The following is a 22,313-nucleotide window of genomic DNA, read 5'->3' on the forward strand; positions in this document are numbered from 1 at the left end:
CTCTGAGGTGTCATGCGGGAAGTGAGAGAAGAAATCAGTTGATTATCTCGTCCTGTATTTGAACACAACCTCTTTGAGTGAGTATTGCGCAGTTTATTTTTCTTTCTGGGCGCGAAGTAGCACCTGGACTCGGCTCCTGGAAAACACTCTGTAAAGGTAATATGATCTCTGGCTTAGATTTTATTTGATACATGTCACAATATCATCCTAAAGTATGTTATTTCAATATAGTTTACAGTGATCCCTCGCCACTTCGCGGTTCACTTATCGCGGATTCGCTATTTCGCGGATTTTCATAATGCTTTTTTTTTTTTTTTTTTGGTGCATTGTGCTCTGCATTCTGATTCGCTAAAAATGTCGGTGTACAAGGATCTTTTTGCAAAGAAGAAAAGAGGGCGACAACAGCTGCCTATCACTATGTTCTTCCCCGAACAAACACACCTGCACCGCGGGCTTCAGAGAAGAAGAACACTGCAGAGCGCAGTCAGGATGCAGCGGCCCAGTCTGAAGAGCAGTGAAACCGGCGCTACCACAACATGATGCTGCCACCCCGTGCTTCACGGTTGGGATGGTGTTCTTCGGCTTGCAAGCGTCCCCCTTTTTCCACCAAACATAACGACGGTCGTTATGGCCAAACAGTTCTATTTTTGTTTCATCAGACCAGAGGACATTTCTCCAAAAAGTACAATCTTTGTCCCCATGTGCAGTTGKAAACTGTAGTCTGGCTTTTTTATGGCGGTTTTGGAGCAGTGGCTTCTTCCTTGCTGAGCGGCCTTTCAGGTTATGTAGACATAGGACTCGTTTTACTGTGGATATAGATACTTTTTTACCTTTTTCCTCCAGCATCTTCACAGGGTCCTTTGCTGTTATTCTGGGATTGATTTGCACTTTTCGCACCAAGGTACATTCATCTCTAGGAGAGAGAACCCGTCTCCTTCCTGAGCAGTATGACGGCTGCGTGGTCCCATGGTGTTTATACTGGCGTTCAATTGTTTGTACAGATGAACGTGGTACCTTCAGACGTTTGGAAATTGCTCCCAAGGATGAACTAGACTTGTGGAGGTCTACAATTATTTTTCTGAGGTCTTGGCTGATTTCTTTTGATTTTCCCATGATGTCAAGCAAAGAGGCACTGAGTTTGAAGGTAGGCCTTGAAATACATCCACAGGTACTCCTCCAATTGACATCATTTATCCGACGCTTCTAAAGCCATGACATAATTTTCTGGAATTTTCCAAGCTTTTAAAGGCAGTCAACTTAGTGTATGTAAACTTCTGACCTACTGGAATTGTGATACAGTGAAATAATCTGTCTGTAAGCAATTGTTGGAAAAATTACTTGTGTCATACACAAAGTAGATGTCTTAACCGACTTGCCAAAACTATAGTTTGTTAACAAGAAATGTGTGGTTGAAAAACGAGTTTTAATGACTCCAACCTAAGTGTATGTTAACTTCCAACTTCAACTGTAAATGGAATGGTATCAAACACATGGTTTCCATGTGGTTGATAGCATTCAATTGACTCCATTCCTGCCATTATTATGAGCCGTCCTCCCCTCAGCAGCCTCCATTGATATAGTTATATCTCTGTCATATTGAGGTGTCTAGCTATAAAATAAATCTGATCAATCAAATTGATAGGCTTAAACTAGGTGTCTTCGCTAGACAGACACACACAGAGGGGGGGGGGGGGGGCAGTGAGAAAGAAAGGGTGAAAGTGAGAGAGAGGTGGGAAGAGAGTGGAAGACAAAGAGAGAGAAAGACGGCAGTACAAATATACTTAGACTTTAGTATTTCAACAACTCTTCTCTTCCAACTTGTTAGGCAATCGTATCTACCTATGGGGGTAGGATGGGCAGCCACACAGGAGGGCGATTTTTATTAAGGAGAAGGAGGCCATGCTGACAGAAATGTATTTTGTACATTTCGGAGTGAAATGCATGAATGCCAAATTCAACCTACGCTTCTTCTGATGGGGAATTGTCAAGGGGGTAGACAGCTGGGCAAGTGAAATAACATTTTTGTTTATCAACCACATAATATTATATCTGAAATTATTATGATTTCAATTAATATATCAGAGAGCACACAATGTTTCAATTTGTCACTTTTTGCTTAAATGTCAGTACCATGTCTAAGTTATTTCACCATGGCACATGATCGGTAACTGTCCCAATTCTAATTTTGCCCTGATAAGTTGTTTTGTAATGGTTTCTTTATTTGACCACATCAGAGTTCAATATTATAGTGTGTGTCAGTGTCCTTACAAATATGAAAATCTGCAGACTGTATTACACAGATACGGGTAAGAATAAAGTAATCTTCTCTCTAACTCTTTAAATGTTAGGGGTTGACCTCATCGGACCCTTCACGAAATCCAGGAATGGCAACAGCTGGTGCCTGCCTGCGACCGATCACTTTACCAAGTGGGTGGAGGCAATACCCAGTAAGGTCAGTAAAGGAAGAGTATGTGCTTAACTCTAAATTCCCTTCTGTAACCCATTAAAAAGGTGCTTGGAACCAAAAATAGATTTTCGTTTAGTATGATACCCATCAAGGATGAGACTAGCGAGGCCACTTCCAAGGCGATGGTGGACTATCTTTAACACCCACGGTTCTCCTGAGGTCATCTTGAGTGACCGAGGTCAGGAACGCTGGAACAAGGTACGGCTGTTAACTTCTCTAGGGTAGGAATTTTGGATGAAATGCATGCCCAAATTAAACTGCCTGCTTCTCAGGCCCAGAAGATATGATATGCATATAACTGGTAGATTTGGATAGAAAACACTCTAAAGTTTCCAAAACTGTTAAAATAGTGTCTGTGAGTATAACAGAGCTGATTTGGCAGGCGAAAACCTGAGAAAAATTCATTCAGGAAGTAGTTTTCTTTGTTGGTTTTGTAGTTTTCTATTCAATGCCATTACAGTATCCATTGACTTAGGACTCAAATTGCAGTTTCTATGCCTTCCACTGGATGTCAACAGTCTGTAGAAATTGTTTCAGGCTTGTATTCTGAAAAATGAGGAAGTAAGAGCAGTCTGAATGAGTGGACCCTAAAGTGTCACAGAGCTTTTTCATGAGCGAGACCGTTAGAGTGCCTTTCTTGTTTACCTTTTAAATTGACGACGTTATTGTCCGGTTTAAATATTATCGATTATTTCGGCTAAAAACAACCTGAGGATTGAATATAAACATCGTTAGACATGTTTCTATGAACTTTACGGATACAATTTGGATTTTTTTTGTCTGCCTGTTTTGACTGCGTTTGAGCCTGTGGATTACTGAAGAAAACGTGCGAACAAAACTGAGGTTTTTGGATATAAAGAGACTTTATCGAACAAAATGAACATTTATTGAGCAAATTAATGTCTGCTGAGTGCAACCATATGAAGATCATCAAAGGTAAGGGATTCATTTTATCTCTATTTCTGACTTGTGTAACTCTTCTACTTGGCTGGTCACTGTTTGTAATGATTTGTCTAGTGGGCTATGTTCTCAAATAATCGTAAGATATGCTTTTGCCATAAAGCATTTTTTTAAATCTGAGACCGTGGTTGGATTCACAAGAAGTTAATTTTTAAACCTATGTAAAATATCTTTTGTTTTCTGAATTGGATTCACAAGAAGTTAATCTTTAAACCTATGTAAAATATATTTTGTTTTCTGAATTTTTATAATGAGTATTTCTGTATTTGAATTTGGCGCCCAGCAGTTTCACTGGCTGTTGAAGAGGTGGGACGCTAACGTCTCACGTACCCAAGAGAGGTTAAAGGTTATATTCTGTCACCAATGGTTTGTTTTATWAATTTTTTACAATTTGTTTTTCCATGGTACATAATCAGACATATTTCAATGTCTTACATTGTCAATAGATATTGCTTTCCTACCCCATCCTCTAGGTTTGGTGAATGGACCAACCAGACCCTCAAGACTGCCATGGGCTGGTCCCTTGATTGGTACCAGGAAGGGTGGGACAACCTGAAGGTAATTCTCTTTGCACACAACAGCAGCATCCAGGCCGAGTATGGACGGGAGCTGCAGCTGTTGACTGAGGTAAACAATACAATTGTATATACAATTATTGCATATACTGTAGTCTTTCAAATGTGTGATTGACTTAGTGTTGTTGTTTGTCTATTGCTATTTTTGTATAACATACTTTCAGATCATTGAAACCCCACCTGGTGTGGTGGAAGTTGTCAAACCAGATCAGAACGCCTTTGAGTACTACCTTCAGGCACGGACTGAGAAGGAAGTGGAGGTTTTATACCAGATAAAAAGGATTGCCCGCTGTTAATAACACTACACTAATCCATCAAATTTTCTCACAGTAAAGTGCAACCTGTGTGTTTGCTTGTTTACGTCTCTGTCTCCTACCCTGTTCCCTTTAACTCTGCTCCTGTTCTCCAGGACCTAGGGGTTCTGGCCAACACCCAGATGTGGATCCACCTGATGTCTTCCATTACCAACCATCCTCCAACTTTTCATTACATCATCTACAGCTACTGTTGTTGTCATTATCTGCTAAGAAAGTGTTCTTGATCTAACATACTGGGCACATAATATGTGAGATTGTCACGATCGTCATAATGATTGGACCAAGATGCAGCGTGGTATGTTTCCATCCCTTTTATTAGGAAGAGAACTCAAAGAACAAAAACAACAAAGCGAACAAAACGAAACGTGACGCTCAAAATAGTGCTAACAGGCAACTATACAAAGTCAAGATCCCACAAAGCACAATGGGGAATGGCTACCTAAATATGATCCCCAATCAGAGACAACGATAAACAGCTGATTGGGAACCATACCAGGCCAACATAGACATATAATTCCCCTAGATAACCCACCCTTAATCACACACCGACCTAACCAACATAGAGAATTAACAGCTCTCTATGGTCAGGGCGTGACAGAGATACACAGATTAACTAAAAACTCTAGCACTGCAAACACTCAGAAAAAAGAGAGCGGCAGTGTCTGGACATTGCAGTCTCCCTCTTCAAGTCCCCCTTCTGAGACTTGCTGCCTGTTGAGAACAAGTGACAGGCAGAATTCCACACACCAGAATTCAGTATTTTAGTCTGTGATTGCCATATGAGCGCACAAAAAATCRGTACCAAAACCTATCAAAGTTTGTATTAAAATCTTAAATATTGCCAGGTTGGTTTTCATAGCTGTTTCACAAGGTGTTCATTATTGTAAGTTAAAAGGTATTCTTTGATGGTATTTATTTGTTCCACATTATTCATTGTTGTATCCTAGGACCTACAATAGATCCATATATGAGCTATGCGAGTTGGAAAAAATCATCAAATTATATTATTTCAGTGTAGATAAGGGAAGGGCAGGTTAAAATAAAAACATGACTGCCAGACGAACCAGTGTTTGAATCAAACTGATTTGCATATGAATGGAGTAGAAATTAGCCGTCTTTGTGATCTGTAAGGCAAGTAACTTTAATGTGTCAAGCAGATTACACATTTTTTTTGCCATTTTCGAAATGTAGCAATGTTTAAGACATGGATTTTTTTAATGTTGTAATGTTAACAAGGTACCCAAAAGTAGCTTGAATTTAATGTTTTCATTTTATTAACTGAACATAACTTGTTTAAACAGTGATATTGCCGCGGAAATCAGCCTTGTTTGCATAGTGATGATGAAAATAACGTAATTTAGGCTGTAATGATCTCCAGAATGATAATCATTAGGTCATCACACCGTTGATATAGCAACGCTAATAGTTTATCGAATTCCATTGTGACGTAGAGGGGGACACTATTTGGCCGGGGGACATTGATTGGCATGACAGGCCCGGTGTTGTTGCCTACCCTCACCACCTGGGGTCGTCCTGTCAGTAAATTCAGGATCCAGTTGCAGAGGGAGGTGTTCAGTCCCAGGGTCCCAAGCTTGGTGACAAGCTTGGAGGGGACTACAGATGTATGCTCTTAATTTGATCAATCTGTTGTTGCTGAGAATTTTCCTGCACCAGAGGATTTACATATATCATGAACGCTGAGCTGTAGTCAATGAACAGCATTCTCACATAGGTATTCCTCATAGATTTTGGGTATTTGAATGCAGACTTGCAGTGTGATGCTTGTGTCTTTTGGACAAACATCAGTTTTTGCAGTGAAATTATGGGTCAAAAGAAAAACTTGCACAAGGTAATGTCATTTCCTTGGTGATGATGAGGAGGGATGGCATTTGTTATTTCAATTTTCTGCAGGCGATTTTGACGCAGGCGAGTGTGGCATGCCACGCTGTGATGTAACGCGTGCAGAAAAATACTGCATCTGTATTTGTGCATATATCATATACGTGTGTGAGTATGGGTCAGATTTTGACCCGTCAGAGGATCTCAAGACCACTACACTTTCACTTACCCATTCCTTATAGACAACCTCAGCAACATACACCTCCTAAAACATGAATAACTGCCAAGCAGCAGTGTACATTTTGTCCTTGATCATATTTAAATGAAGTTTATCATATTGTATTATTTTCCCCTAAGGGTCCAAAAAGTGAGGGATAAATTGTGAGCTGAAATATTTAGTTGGAACATTGCCTGCATACTGTAATACCCTATAAATAATGTGCTTTTAAGGGTTCAAAGCGTAACCGCAAACAAAGAGTGCTGTTGCAAAGGCATTGTAAAACAATCAGGGAACAATACAGAAGGAAATGCAGTTATATAATCATTAACTTATCTTCCTCATACTGCGGATATCAGTCATTACAAGATATTGGGTAGCCATGGATACCACACCAATTATGCAGCATGGTCTTTCTGAGAAAACTGTAAACAGAATTTTTATATTGATCATTTCTCAAACATAGAGCTCATACTGTTCGGAATATATTAACTCTGAATGCAGAGGGGTCATGCCCTTCTTTTTTGAGGGAGCACTGATTGCCAAATTCAAGGTCTTTGGATTAATTATGCACTTGATATAGTTTTTCTTATGTATACTGAAATTGTACTTTTGAAAAATGGGAACCCATCTTCCAACGGTGAATGGAGGGAGTGAAGAGAACAGCCATGGTGAATGGAGGGAGTGAAGAGAACAGCCATGCCTCAATTATAAAAATATGTCGTTTTCACAGGACAGAAGTTCTCTTGTGATTTCTCTGTCTGAACACGAATGTGTGTAGAATATCTCTCTTTGATAAAAATGTCTTGCCGTGGAATTATTCTAWTCAAAAGGAGAGACTTTTGCATTTCTTCAAAACAAGTCAACTTTATTATTTAATTACTGCAGTAATGGAGCTTGTCAACGACCCTCCTGTAGGTGATTCGTTGAGAGCCCAACCAGCAGGACTAAGCCACAGCATTTTATAGCAAAGTCCATCCTCCTGGATGTTCATGACAAATCACAAATGTATGAAATGGGTCACAAGGTTCGGATTTGTATGAAAGATACTAATAATTCACAGCAAACAGTATCTGCTCTAAAGACTATTCTCGTCGTGTAGAGACCAGGGTCTGGCCCCCAACTCCATACTGGAGCCATCTCCCCCTGGTACCCCAGTATAGAAACATTAACTCATGCTATGGTCTTGTTAGGCTTATCACCCAAAGACATCGTAAGTCTTCTGTCAGTGTTTGATCTCCCAGAGGCCCATCCTCAGTAGAACACAGACAGATGAAAGTGTTCTAAGAACCCCCCTATTCTGTTGCATAAAACAACCATTTGATGCAATAACAGTATTATAACATCATCTTGTAATTTCTCCACCATAGTCTTCTTTCAGTGCAAATATCTGTCTTTGTAGTCATCAGGCTAAGCTGAAAAGCTCAGCTTCATAAGCATGTGTCAGAACAAGTTAGCAGACATCGCTCATTTTCAATACATATTTGAGAAAGGCCTATTTTCGGAGACACATACACCAGTCGCATMAAAGTKTTTTCTTCAATCTTATTTTGTTGACCACAGTGAACATTAAGAAATCGTCTTCAGAAAAAAGTCTACTTCTCTTAGCAACAAAAAAAAAATGATTGGAAAAGAAAATGCTTCAAATTGTTCCTTTGTCTTTTAAAGCTCTTCAGTGTCACGCATATCGCTTAATCCAATGCAAAATACATAACAATCACAACCTGAACTCTCTCAATGCAGGGCTCATTTATCAAAGACAAGTCAGTCAATGCAAATGGTTCACATTGACACTCAAACAAAAACWGTTTGGAAAGGAGGACCGGTCAGAGTGAAAGTACTCTACTGTTCATTGAACTGCCTCTACAATGCTGAAATAAATAATAAACACAGACATTATTAGTAGAGTGTGCGGAATCTCTTTCATTTACTTTATCCAGCATCCAGCACATTCATATTTTTAGGTAGTTTTACAGGTGCACAAAGAGACACAAATCATCCCCATCTTATTAAAATAGAAGTATCCCTTTCCTCTAGGGCATGGGGTGTCAAACATACGGCCCGCGGGCCGGAACCGGCCCCAAGGAGGTTCGATCAGGCCCGCAGGATAATTTGAAAGTGGAAAAAATGCATAAAAGACATGGAATTAATATTTTAATTCGCTGCAATTCATGGATTATCCGCTAAGGGGCGCACTCTTTCCATCAGAGTAGAAGACAAGCCGCATCACTGAGACAGACTGAAAACAGCAGACGGTATCAATGCGCCATCTGCTGCTTGTTACGACGTTGTTAATACCTTGGTCTCTACTCCGCTACACCCTCATTAGCCAAAATGTCGTTATCCAAACGGAGAAAAGTAGATAAGAGTGTAGAATTTTCAAAGAAAAATGGACCACGTCCTATTTATTTACAGAGATGCACGGAAAACCTTCGTGCTTGGTGTGTTTGCAACAAGTTTCGGTATTGAAGGAATATAATATTCGACGCCACTACGAGACTCATCACAGCGAAAAATATGACGGCTTGCAAGGACAACTGAGAAGAGATAAGATTAACGAATTGCTGGCGGGTCTGAGGAAACAGCAGTCAACTTTCATCCAGAGCCGAGAAGTCAGTGAAGCAGCGGTAAAAGCCAGCTACCTAATTGCTAGCGGAATAGCATTAGCATCGAAGCCGTATTCCGACGGGGGACTTTGTTAAACGATGCATGATGAAGGCGAGGTTATTTATAGCAGAGTATGGTATAATTTTAATGGTCCGGCCCACTTGACATCTCCCTAGGCCGTATGTGGCCCACGATGCGAAATGAGTTTGACACCCCTGCTCTAGGGGATCGGTGTCCCTATACCGGGACGGTTGTTGCTAACGTGCGCTAATGTGACTAGACTGACGTTGTAAGTAACAGCCAACTTTCCAGGACATAGACATGTCTTATATGGGCAGAAAGCTTAAATTCTGGTTAATCTAACTGAAGTGTCCAATTTACAGTAGCTGTTACAGTGAAAAAATACCATGCTCTTTTTTGAGGAGTGCACAACAACAACAAAAATGTATCACGGCAACTGGTTTGATACATTCACCTCAAAAGGTAAATAATGTAGTTACATTCAGTAATCTTGCTGAGGGTCCCAGAAATAAATTGAGCGTAGTTTTGTTTAATAAAATCAATTTTATATTCAAATATAGGAACTGGGTTCTACATTTGAACCCCTGCTGTATCTGGCCCCCACACCACCACACCTGGCCATCTAGACGTGTGAAGGTTAGTGTCTTTTCTTTAGGGAAGCTAATTATCCATAATTTATAACATTCCTGGGAGTGTGTAAATTGAATATTTTATTACCATATCATTTTTTATGTTCTCTATAGTTATGTACTTGAAAATGTATCAATTGACCAATTCGGCACATTTGGGCAGACTTGTACAATTCCATTTTGTGCAGTAATGCAATGCTTCATTGGATCAGTCTGAAACTTTGCACAAACACTGCTGCCATCTGCTGGCCAAAATCTAAATTGTGCCTAAAATCCTATGGATTTAATGGCTGTTCTCTGGCATTTCAAGATGATGGAACAGAACCAAAAAATTGAAAACATGTTTTTTTGTTGTTAATATCTTTACCAATCAATGTGTTTATTCTCCTACATTAATTTCACATTTCTACAAACTTCAAAGGTTTTACTTTAAAATGGTATCAAGAATATGCATATCCTTGCCAGGTCCTGAGCTACAGGCAGTTAGATTTCGGTATGTCATTAGTGCGAACATTTCAAAAAAGGGCCGATACTTAAGAAGATCCTTTCATTTTTGTTTTTTGTTCTCCATTAGATCATCATCATTGGGGGGGACACACATTCACTTCTCCCTATAGTCATTTCCTCCCTTGTCCTAGGAATGGTGCAACACCTTGTCGTGACCCTACACAGTGCTTCCTTGTGTCAACTGTTCTGGTAACACTTTACTGAAACCCTGCAGGCATCATGCTTAATAACTTGTTATACGCACAAATTAGTCTTTTACAATGTCCTATAATAATGCTTATTATATGTTATGTATCTTTATTACTTTCTCACCAAGACCTGTGTCACGTTTGCTCAACCTCTGTGTCACTCACACACACCATCTCTTCGGGAAACTTTGTGAAGTCTTGAATCACTACTTGGGGTGGCATGGGCATCGGCATGGGCACAGGCATAGTCACTTTTGGGCCGTGGACAACGCAATTCTTCTGCATCTCTACCCCAAGGGCGGGAGATGGGACTCACCGAGATGCCTCGATACTGGACGAAACTGCACGTCTTAAGAACAATGGCGATCACATTTTTACCCATCAGTATCCCAGACACCCTGGAGTCCCTATAGAAAAACATGTTCCCGCCTCGAATGAAGAGAGTGATAATGTTAATGGCACCAGGCTGAGAATCGGGTAGAGCATCATCTTATGGGGCACAATGTTCAACCCTTGCATGCTGATCTCGCTCAGCGACACGCACGGCAGCACCAGCAGCGAGATGTAGCAGTAGAAGAACATGAGTCCCTCCACCCATAGGGGGAGCCCTCTCCTCTGAGGCTCCCATAGGTTGGCCTGCACGTCCAGGACGTCGAGCAAGTCCACCACCACCCAGAAGAGTCGACGCCGGATCTCCTCCTTCTTCTTCTGCGGACGCACATACTCCATGTGGTCGATGGCCACCAACGTGATGTAGACCACGGGCACACAGATGGACAGAAGCAATGTCAGCGCCTTCCGTGCCACCCCGTCCATCCGCCGCCAGTCCAACCGTCCAAACTTCCCCTCTTCCCGTCCTCGGCCTTGTAGTTCTGGTAGACAAAGTAGACCTTGATCTCCAGGACGAAGACGTAGAAGAACCATAGGATCATGGTGTAGCCACGCTTGGAGGTCCGCACCTCGGAACCCACCCACACGGCCACGTAGCGTAGGACGAGGAGGAAGCAGATGTCCCCCACAAGGACTGATGCACACACCAATCTTCCTGGCCCCTGGTTCTGCTCCACCAGGTAGGCGTCCATCAGCGCCATGCTACTCATGATCAAGATGGCCGACAACACACCATGAGGCTTGTTGGTGGGCGGTGGTGGCACCATACTGACCAGGTGGCGAAGGTCAAAGAGAAAAATAGGTCCAAGAAAGAAGTGAAACCAAGATCCAAGAAGAAAGGACGAAACACAGGTCAAAGGAAAATGAAGTTCCAAGGAAAAAATTGTTAAAAAATTTAATAAAATATCAAATAAGGTTGTGGGTCAAAGCAAAAACCTGGGTTCAAAGAGGGTTGTGTATTATAATAAATGTGTGGTAACTGTCTCTGTTCATCAGTTCATTTTAGTCCTGTTGGTTGAATCAGGTATATACCACCAGTTGGTTCAGACAGTTTTAGTCCCATCAGATGAGTACAAAGTCAGGTCCACTTGCATGACCTGCCATCAGTTCCCCAAAATACCGTCGTAAATATGAATTTATCCTTCAACCTCTATTCAGTACTTAGCAAGCAGGGAAAAGGTCAAGCAGAGTAACTTTGAAACCGCATTGCTGCCTAGGGACTGTAATAACTCAAAAAATCCTTACTACCAATAATAGTTTTTGCCCAAACTCTAAAACTCTACACTCTAAACACAATACCTCCACGCCATTGATTTGTAGTCCTTTAGTATTTGCAGTAACTGGGAATTGCTCTTGTATTACTTTAATGTTCTTGTAATTGTGCCAGTGGTTGATACCATTTTAGATGTTGGACATTGTAGATAAGTTGCCGCATAAAAAGCTCTTGCCGAGCAGTAAGAAAAAGCGCAATGGTTTCAGCAATGCACTTACACTTACTTCTCTCAGTCATAATCAATCATAAGGATTCGCAGCATTACATTTCCGGTTGGATGCCAATGTGGAATTGGGAACTCCAGCACTAATTCCATACAGTGGCACGGAGTGAAAAAACATGATGGATATGGTCCATTATTTGAGTATTGGATATCCACTGCAAAACAATTATAGGTTTCGTCTCCATTGTAATCCTCACACGTTCCCAACACTGTGATATTCCCATATATTGTGTTGACAAAAGGAAATGAACACTGCAAATCCAATGTTCTCTTTCCGCTGACCCACAAAATCATCCGCCGAACTCCCCTTTTGAGTCATAAAAGGGAACAGACCTGTGTGTGCAACCTCAAAAAGAAAGAACTGATAAAGTTTATCTTTCAAGTTGAATCCCTGGAAAAACAACAAGCCTCTTGTCCTTTTCAATAACAAGTGCTCTCACTTCAAAGATGCTCTCCCCTTGACAACACGAAAGCTCTTCCTGCGGAACGATAAAAATAATGTGTCGCTTTGATCAACTATCTGTTCTAGGTGCATGTCCTAGAATGTCCATCGGAGTGCGGTCAACCCTCGAATGCCGGACGTGCCCTACTGCCCATTGAGACACACACGGCCATCAACGAAAAGCCCTTTTCCCTCCTTTGTCATCTTCTTTCCCCCTCCGAAAAGGAGTTGCGAAATGGCCATCACATTGTCACAGCATTGTCAACTCTCCCTGTTTCAAATGTCCTCTAATGTGAAAATCTCTAAACATTTGCCCTCCTTGCTCCTACTCGAGGTTCTGTTTTGTCTGTGCCTTCTCAAACTAGGTCTGCTGGAATCTCTTTTTCGCCCCTCCTCTCTTGCCTCTCTTCCTTCCCCACTCGTGTGTGCTCAGCCGTTGGATGGCGAAGAGGCATGCTCAGAAAGCCACAGCTGCAGGAGGAGAGAGAGAGCGAGGGAAAGAGAGATAGGGATATAAGGAGCGATGGTGACGGTCATGTGTGACTTCCTCCTGCCATCAAATTCTCTTCTCTTTTTTTCATCCCTTTTCCCCTCCTGGCCCATGCCTTTTAAGCCCTCTGTCCCTCTCCTTCAGAGTGACTGATCCTGCTGTGAAGTCCAACCACCCCTCAGATGTCGAGATCCTCTTTATCAGGGGAGGGCAAAGACGCTTGGGGGGGGGGGGGTTCAATAACATACAAATCACACACACACTCCACTGAGACGAGTGACACACACCCCACACAACAAATCACACACACACAAATCACACACACTCCACTGAGACGAGTGACACACACCCCCACACACACGTCCCCTCCAGCGGCCCCCTGTGTGGTTGTGTGTGTGTGTGTGTGTGTGTGTGTGTGTGTGTGTGTGTGTTGTGTGTGTGTGTGTGTGCGTGCGTGCGTGCGTGCGTGCGTGCGTGCGTGCGTGCGTGCGTGCGTGCGTGCGTGCGTGTGCGTGCGTGCGTGCGTGCGTGCGTGCGTGCGTAGTACGTACGTACGTGTGTGTGTGAGAGAGAGAGAGGAGAAGGGGGAGGCTAAACCTTGGCTGCTCTTTCAGAACCTTTGCACTGATTTCTTAAAGGGAACACAGGGATGAGAGACAAGAGATACTCAGATCACTTAATATATCACCATCCATCCAAAATGTGGGTGCAATTATACACAATTTATAACAATAACGATAGGGGAGCATAGAAATAGAATTGTCAATAACTTAGAAATAGAATCATGGAACAATGACCTGAGCATTGACTTAAATGAGGATGCCTGTTCCAGAAATCATATTTGTACTTATAATCATATATCATTACAAGCCATAACCTGTACCTCAACATCACAATCTCTCTTTTGGGAAAGACAGGCTCTTTCATTATTGATGAAAGACTTCTCTTTTCCAGAATTAACAGTCAGGCGTAAATAATACATGTGCAAGAGGGAGGGCTAGCAGTGTGTGAAGGAGCTAGCTGCCTAGTCCCAGCGCTTCGCTAGGCTAATTAAGCATGTAATAATAAATGGGTATGGAGAGATGGAGGGCTAGCACCACACTAGGTCTTTAAGCCAGTGTGGGGGAGCGTTAGCCCCAGCGCTAGGCTACGCTATGCTAATAAGGCATGTTTGATCACTTGGCATAAATCCTAACATCGGACTGTTAAGACACCCCTCAGGGGACAGGTTCTGTGATGCATTACTCCCAAATATGAGCACACAGGTGGGGGGGCTTGATCGGGGTTGGAGTGGGGTGTCGGGAAGGCCACCGCCACCGGCCATCCGTTTATTGGATCGCGTGTCATTGACTCCAGGCACTCTCCCTGTCGTGAATGCTTATGCTAATCTATCTAAACACCAGTGAAGCATAGACAGACTATCGTCCTTACCCACTGTAGTGAGGCACGAGCTGTATCCGAGTAGAAATGGAAAGTGTTTTCCACCAAGTAGATACATGTGTTAATTAATTGTGCTTTGTAGCCTCTCTCTCTCTCTCTCTCTCTGCCGGGAAATCATTTCGTCTCCTTCTGCCTTTCCTGTAGGTTCCTTTTTTCTGAGAAATAATCCCTGAAACCAAGATTGGTCTTTCTTTGATGTAACCACTTATTCTCATGAGTATACTCTTAATTGTATCTCTTAAATGTTTTAACGTGTGTTTAATCTGTCAATTTGAATGTGCCATAACAATAAAATCATTTAAATTACTCTGGTTCTATTACATGTTTTGTAATGACTTGGTTGAATATTCTTATGGTTTTTCTCACTGTCAACATTATCACAGCCAAAACCACTTCAAAATATACAATGATGTATAATCAATCACAATGACACTGTGAAAGCTTTCAGCAAGAGCTAAAGTGCTTTCTTACTTACGATGTAATTACATTTTAACAGGGAAAATGGGACTAGGGAAATTATAACATATCAAAAGGAATTACAGCTTGTTCGTTGGTTATTGCTATGGAAACTCCAAGGAGTGTCTAAATTCCTTTACTAGCAACTGGCACCAGCCCCATTTCTTCTATTCAATGCACAAAGTTCCCAAAGTAGAGCTAACTCAATTACTGTAATGAAACAGGAGACGCAAGTGCAAAATGTGAGGTTCTCAAATCGTATTTTCTCAAAGAGGCAATAAACTACGAGGGCGATATAACAGTTCCACAGCATCCAACAACATGCATTACACATATGACTTCACCCTCCAATAAATTGGATGAACTAATGAAAAAATCCTTTCTAGAGCTGAGAAAAAATACCTTTGGAGGATTTTGGAGTCTCAAGGACTGTTCGATACAGGGGTGGAATTGCTGTTGCTCGCATAATTGTATCAACAGACTTGAAGGTGTAAGTGAGCAATTTGGGCAACATCGCACTCAACACCATCCAAACACAACATGATCTGATACAGCTCAAATAGCACATAATAAGTATGAATCGTATCATCCCAGTGGCAACTTTTGTGAGTATTGGTGGAATTGGAATGTGTCGTTCGAAAGGGAGTTCAGGACGGTGTATGGAAATAACTTTGACATGCAAAGAAATGCGTTTTTTTTGTGAACCTCGAAAATGTTACAATTACAGTTCTCAAAGTGACTTTTCCAAATTCCACCTGTCTGTGAGTGGTAGGTTGTCTCATTGGCTGGGAAAACACTGGAAACTCACGACAGAGTAGTCACCTGTGCCTTGTGGAGAGAAAGTACCTAAGATTCCTAAAAATGTCCACTGGGGCCAGCGATATTCTTAGCGACAGCTCGTCTACTACTTGGCGCTGACCTACTTCTTCCTTTACCGTGAAATATTGGTCCTGCCAGTTGGAGAGCTGTTACCGGTGTCTCATTGCCCCTCCAATGTGGTTTACTTTTAAAGGTCCTGCCTCCAACCAAAAGCCCATTTTCCAACTGGTGCGAGCCCGGGTCCCGTGCCACCAAGAATAATGGCCATGGTCACGGTCGGTCAGAAAAGCGTACCGTATCCATCTGCCGTGCTGTGGTCATTGGTGTGGATGTAACATCTAGAAAATTGTGCTACATGTTTCCTGTGATACATATTTATTTCTGCATGTGTTTGTATACATAAGAAGGACAGTATGTCCTGTGAAATGCGTACGGGTGGTATAATCCACACACTATACCACGTGCCAAATTTGTTTATCTGGACTCGAATGTGCCACTCGGGGGCACAGAAGTAGAGAGCTGCAGTAGATACCCGGGCTGTATCCCAAATGGAACCCTATTCCCTATGTAGGGCAGTATTTCTCACTAGGGCCCATAGAAAGTAGTGCACTATGTAGGTGAAAGGGTGCTATTTGGGCCGCAGACCCAGTGAACCCCATGGAGAGAGGCCGTCCATTACTGACGATGGCCATTTATGTTTAAGGGCACTTCAAGTTCCATTGTAATTTTCTCCCCTTTGAAGACAATGCTTTTTTCCTTTGAGTAATCACCTGGGGCTTGTGTAAGTGTGGTGGGGGGGTGGGTTCTTGGGAACATTGGTGGTTATTTATAACATGTAACCACAACCGTTCATGTCACCTTTTTCTTTACAGAAAGAACACAGAAAGACAAATGATGTTTAATGTAGCCTGCTGCACTACAGTTAATTACCATATTGAATAGTGAGTCACATTTGCTTGACTGTAGGAAATGTGCCACTTACGTTTGATTAAAAAAATCCCTTCACATGTATGTTTTTGAACAGAAGAAATAGGCCTACCTGCATCATTTCTGAGACTCGTGGAAGTTCAATTACCACAGCTTTTTTTGTGTGCAAAGCACAGCAGGACCAAGCTTTGCAAGTCTTACTTGACAGATTGGCTTGACATGCATTACGATGGGTCCGTCGTTGGAACATACACAAGTGAACAAGTCCATCTGTTGATGAGCATCAAACAGAATCGATGATATARAGCCACATATTGTACTTGGGCATTATCAAACATTGTGTAGGTGTGTGTGCGGGCTGGTGCCAACAAGCCAATATGGCGATCCCATTATTATTTTGTTGTGATTAAGTGTAAAAGTATTCATATGGATTAAAGGTGTTCATTCAAATATCCAAAGTTACTACGCTACAGAAATCAACTTGCTCATTTGTAAATTGTACACTGAGTATATAAAACATTAAAAACACCTTGATCTGTTTCACCTGTCCCTGTGATTGTCTCCACCCCCTCCAGGTGTCGCTTATTTTCCCCAGTGTATTTATCCCTGTGTTTCCTGTCTCTCTGTGCCAGTTCGTCTTGTATGTTTAGACAACCAGCGGTTTTCCCCCCGTACTCCTTTTCTARTCTCTTTTGCTAGTCCTCCCAGMTTTGACCACTGCCTGACTCTGGACTACTTTCCCGCCTGCCTGATCATCCTTCCTGCCCTGACCTTGAATCTGCCTGCCCTTCGGTACCTATTGGACTCTGTACTGGTTTTTACCTTTTTTGCCTGTACATGACCATTCTCTTGCCTACCCCTTTTTGGATTAGTAAACATTGTAAGACTCCAATCATCTGCCTCCTGTGTCTGCATCTGGGTTTCGACCTTGTGCCTCGATACACCCGCTCTTTCCATGACATAGACTGACCAGGTGACTTCAGGTGAAAGCTATGATCCCTTATTGATGTCATTTGTTAAATCCACTTCAATCAGTGTAGATGTTGGGGAGGAGACAGATTAAAGACGGATTTGTAAGCTTTGAGACAATTGAGACATCGATTGTGTACGTGTGCCATTCAGAGGGTGAATGGGTAAGACAAAATATTTATTAAGTGGCTTTGAACGGGGTGTGGTAGTAGGTGCCAGGCGCCCCGGTTTGTGTCAAGACCTGCAAAACTAACAGCGTTACATAGTGTTTCCATAACTTTCATCCAAATGGATTATGTCCAACCATAGAGAGAAACCATATGGAAGAAAGTGATGGTAGCACTTTGGTATGGTAACATGGTGATGGTAGCATTGTTATACATTGTACTTTAGTAATTGTATAATAATGAAGTTGAGTTATTGTTATTACACCGGCAGTATAAGCAGCAGTCTGTTTTCTTCTTGTGCTATTACAAAAAACACTCAACTCCATTACTATGTTTTTGACTTCATTAGGTGTTTTGGCACGGCAATTATAATGCAGTTAATAAGCAGCACCTTATTAATAAGATGTTGTAACTACTTTAAGCACAGTGTTGCTAGACAGGAATAAGAACAGCACTGTTGGGACTCATAAAACTAATGTACAAAGTAAAAATTGGGATAGAAATGAGTCATCAGAATCTTCACTTTTTCATTTTAATGACCACGTGAGTCAGTGATCAGACCAAGATTCCCAGACACCAGAAATCTTACAAATGTATCGTCTGACCCACAAATGTGTTATTTTTAAAAAGTTTTAGATGGGATGGAAACATTAAAAAGTAATGAAAAGATGCTCTGGAAATGCAGGAGGAATCAAATTAGCCCAATTTACTCCCATAGATTTCCTCAGAAGCACACCACAAACCAGTGTCTACAGTAGGTCCAAATATTTTTATAGCGTAGTTCTTTCCTAGTCTCCTTTCCAACTTGGCCCAATGGGTCTGGACTACCTCAAAACACAGGACAGGTCAGAGTAACGTTGTGGTTGCCACCAGCACTGTGCTTTTGTCCTTCAAGTTATTTCACGTCAGTGCAGATGAAGGAAAGGAGATGAGGAGAGGAAGCCACTTTAGACTATTGAGATACACCCATGTATACAATCTTTTCCTCTCACCTATCAGAGGTCACAAGGGTATTTAAAAAAAGAAACATGTTTTCAAGGGGTTGTACTGTTGTAATAGGAATTAGATTAGGAGTGTTTGTAACGTGTTCAGGCATTTGATTGTGCTATTTCATGTCATTCATATAGGGGAATCAGATATAGAACATGTGTTGCAGGCATTGCATCTCCTTTGAAAAAACAGAACTGAAACTCTATTGGCGCCTCTAATGCCTTTAAGAGCTGTTTATGAATGTGTTACGTGGTTCATAAGCTCAGTAGGGTGCCTGAAGCGTTACCTAAATATATGTTTCTCTCAGCATGGCTTTTCTTACTTTGAATGTCCACTCTTATATCTTGAGCTTATATTTCATAGTGTGTGGGTGTTTCTTTTGCAAAGAGGTAATGTAGATGGATCACGACACATATGCATACACACACACACACACACACACACACACACACACACACACACACACACACACACACACACACACCACACACACACACCCCACACCCACACACACACACACCACACACACACACACCACACACACACACACACACACACACACACACACACACACACACATCCAAATCCTCAGTATTCCACTCATGAGTGGAAAATTGCATCTGGCACCCAAAGGCACTTACGCCGCAGACACGCTTCCCACAGTTCTTTGCATTTCCCGCCTTCACGTGATAAAAAACGCTGAGACATTTTTCTGGCATTTTCTCTGCTTGTGTACTTGGCATGAGATGCGTACTCTTTCTCTACTGTGGGAGGTAGACTATCTGTTTTCTTCAACTCCAAATCAAATCAGACTATAACACTTTAATCCTGGAGATAAACTTCACAGAATGAAATGAAAGTTGAATTAAATGTACTCCACAGCTCACCAAACAATTCTCAAAGCCTGGTGGGAGAACAAACAAGTCTTATTCTGTTTTAAATCGTCATCCATTTTGGTWAAAAAAAACGTACTTAATAGGAAATGTACCTAATTTATGCAACATATAACAATTATTAATTGATTGGCTTGCTGAGTTAAATATGAGGGGTCTATTTATATTGTTAACTGCGTGTATATGTGAATTACCGATTGTATACATTAAATCTGTCTCGTTAGGACTCGAGGGACAGTGCCTGCATCAGCCTCCAGTCACATGCTTCCTGATGCTAGCTAGTCCAAACTCTCAGCCATCCACTTGCCCTAGCTTACTTCAAAGCTGCGGGAGAGGAAAGAGGCCAACATTAGCATACATTTACATACCTGCAGATGCACCCTAATTTGTGGCAGCTGATGGTTTAAATACTTCTCATTGGGAGAGATGCATGGGCGTAATTTCCACTTGGGACTAAACCTGGGTTCAAATACTATTTGACATCTCTCAAATACTTTGAGCATTTGCCCTAGTCAGCCTGGAGTGCCAGGTGGGTGGGTTTTGCAGCGTTGTGACTATTCTACTGGTCCATTAAGCCAGACAAGCTCAATTAAGCACATATAAAGTGTTACATCCTGATCTGTTTTACCTCTCTTGTGCTTGTCTCCACCCCCCACCAGGTGTCTCCTATTTGCCTCATTATCCCCTGTGTATTTATACCTGTTTTTCTGTTTCTGTTGCCAGTTCGAATTGTTTTGTCAGGTCTTACCAGCATGTTTCCCGTTTCTCCTATTCTCAAGTTTTTGTTTTCTAGTCTACCCGGTTCTGACCGTTCTGCCTGTCCTGACCCTGAGCCTGCCTGCCTGCCATCCTGTACCTGCCTGACTCTGATCTGGTTTACGAACCTCTGATTGCCCTCGACCTGCCTTTTACCTGCCCCTTAGTGATAATAACTATTCCTCCACCTCCTGTGTCTGCATCTGATTCATATCCTGAGTCGTGATAATAAAGCATGTGAAATGACTTCAAATATTATTTAAAGCCAGGTCGGCAAGGGAGTAGGGACGCACACACATACATTGTAAAGTTAAATGTTTCTCCCAAACACATTTCTCAAGTGATGTCATCATGTATTGCCCAATTAGATAGTGTAGAAATGTATGAAATGAGCTTTGAATGGCAATTTGGTAAAAGAGCTTTGAATAGCAATGCAGGAAGGCCCCCAGAACCATTGTCTGATGTTGCTCCCCCACATTTTAAATGCAAGTTTTATAGGAATGCTAATTTAAGGGCCTTTTAGATCACAATGAAAAAGGTTACATGGGCATGGAAGTCCTAGATCAGCCCTTTCAAGTTGAAGGGAGTCGAACAGAATGGGGCGTTCTGTCTTTTCATTCTAAAGTACATGTAAGATGAATGCTATGTTTCAATTCCCTCTCTAATCTCCAGACGTCAAAGAGCTAAAAGAGCTAATGGAACTCATTATGAACCCATGACTGTTCCAGTAACTCACACATTGTCTTTGCCCATAAGGCGCTACCCCCTCTGTTATTTCCGTCTTTGAGCTTGTAACTGGAAGTCAGCAAGAAACCGAAAGGAGTGTGTAAAACCTGACATTTTTTCACACAAAACAAATCGGGGTACTTTCGTTGTCTTGTCCCTTGCATCCGGGCTCAGAAATCAATTTCAATCTCCATKAAATGTGGGTGTGTTTAGCGGTAAACCGATTAGTGTTTGATGTTTCAGTATCTGTCCTTAGACCAATATACATCCCCTGTCACGTTCCTGACCTGTTTTCTGTTGTTTTGTATGTGTTTAGTCGGRCAGGGCGTGAGTTGGGGTGGGCATTCTATGTTATGTGTAMCTATGTTGGTTAATGGGTTACCTGATATGGTTCTCAATTAGAGGCAGGTGGTTTACGTTTCCTCTGATTGAGAACCATATTAAGGTAGGTTGTTTCACATTGTTTGTTGTGGGTGGTTGTCTCCTGTGTCTGTATGTTTTACCACACGGGACTGTTTCGTTTTGTCGTTCGTTTATGTAGTCTGTTCCTGTTCGTGCGTTTTTCGTGTTTATGTAAGTGCTCCAGTTCAGGTCTGTCTACGTCGTTTTGTTGTTTTGTAATTTATCAAGTGTTCTTCGTGTTTTTCGGTTCTGTTAATAAATCATTATGTCTTCAAACTACCACGCTGCATATTGGTCTTCTGATCCTTCTCGCCTCTCCTCGTCTGAGGAGGAGGATGAAGTAGACGTTCGTTACATCCCCTCTAGATTAAAAAATATATATGTTTGCGTGTGTGTGTGTGTGTGTGTGTGTGTGTGTGTGTGTGTGTGTGTGTGTGAAGCACCGTGCGGATACAGTCTTTGGGTATTCGCTAACTCATGTGTTCCAGGTTATTATGTTACTGACACCATTTAAAGTCGTTGTAGGCCATAAACAGGTTTACGTTACCAATTGTTCACAGATCCCAAATTATTTTGACAAGGAGTCTTCAATGTGTCAACACTACATCATTTTTCAAAAAATG

The 22,313-nt window shown here is 41.8% G+C and overlaps 1 pseudogene; it reads right to left on the minus strand.

Annotated features, from left to right (window-relative positions):
- Window positions 1–10,440: 10,440 nt before the first annotated feature.
- Window positions 10,441–11,484, minus strand: LOC112068658 (transmembrane protein 121-like; annotated as a pseudogene).
- Between the last annotated feature and the right edge of the window lie 10,829 nt (window positions 11,485–22,313).

This window comes from Salvelinus sp. IW2-2015, unplaced genomic scaffold (assembly GCF_002910315.2).
Source record: "Salvelinus sp. IW2-2015 unplaced genomic scaffold, ASM291031v2 Un_scaffold640, whole genome shotgun sequence".
NCBI lineage: Eukaryota > Metazoa > Chordata > Actinopteri > Salmoniformes > Salmonidae > Salvelinus > Salvelinus sp. IW2-2015.